This window comes from Sinocyclocheilus grahami, unplaced genomic scaffold (genome assembly GCF_001515645.1).
Source record: "Sinocyclocheilus grahami isolate Dianchi unplaced genomic scaffold, SAMN03320097.WGS_v1.1 scaffold1016.1, whole genome shotgun sequence".
NCBI classification, from domain to species: Eukaryota; Metazoa; Chordata; class Actinopteri; order Cypriniformes; family Cyprinidae; genus Sinocyclocheilus; species Sinocyclocheilus grahami.
This window is the reverse complement of record NW_015506195.1, coordinates 333,313-333,789: the sequence shown is the minus strand read 5'-3', so window position 1 is coordinate 333,789 and position 477 is coordinate 333,313.

Sequence of the window (477 nt, the reverse complement as noted above, 5' to 3'; positions counted from 1 at the left end):
AGAAGCCTGTGTTATGGCCGCATGATCCAGGAAGTATGAAACCGAAACCCGGCTTGCTTACCTTCTGGACATATAACGACGAGTGAAACCCTGCAAGTCGAGCACCCGGTTTCTGAACCCAGCAGCGGAGGTGCCCACCGAGGACCTACCCTAGAAAGGGACAGAAACACACAGGTCCCCGGAAACACTGCAAAGAAACTAGCAGAAGAGATATACACACAACCACCAGTTCATTATTTATATATTTATATATATACATATATTTAGACATGGATCGTACTCACCTACCATGGCTCCCGCGTCGGAGCTCGGTCCGGAGAAGCCTCTAGACCGGACCATCAGTAAGGAGGTTACTATGATTTAACCATAGAACCAACCAAAAACATCATAGGTCCAGAAGGAGACTGTTATGCAGGAAGCTTCCACCTAACCTCGGTCAGGTGGAGATATGGTGGTTACAGGGGAATTAGGAAGGGG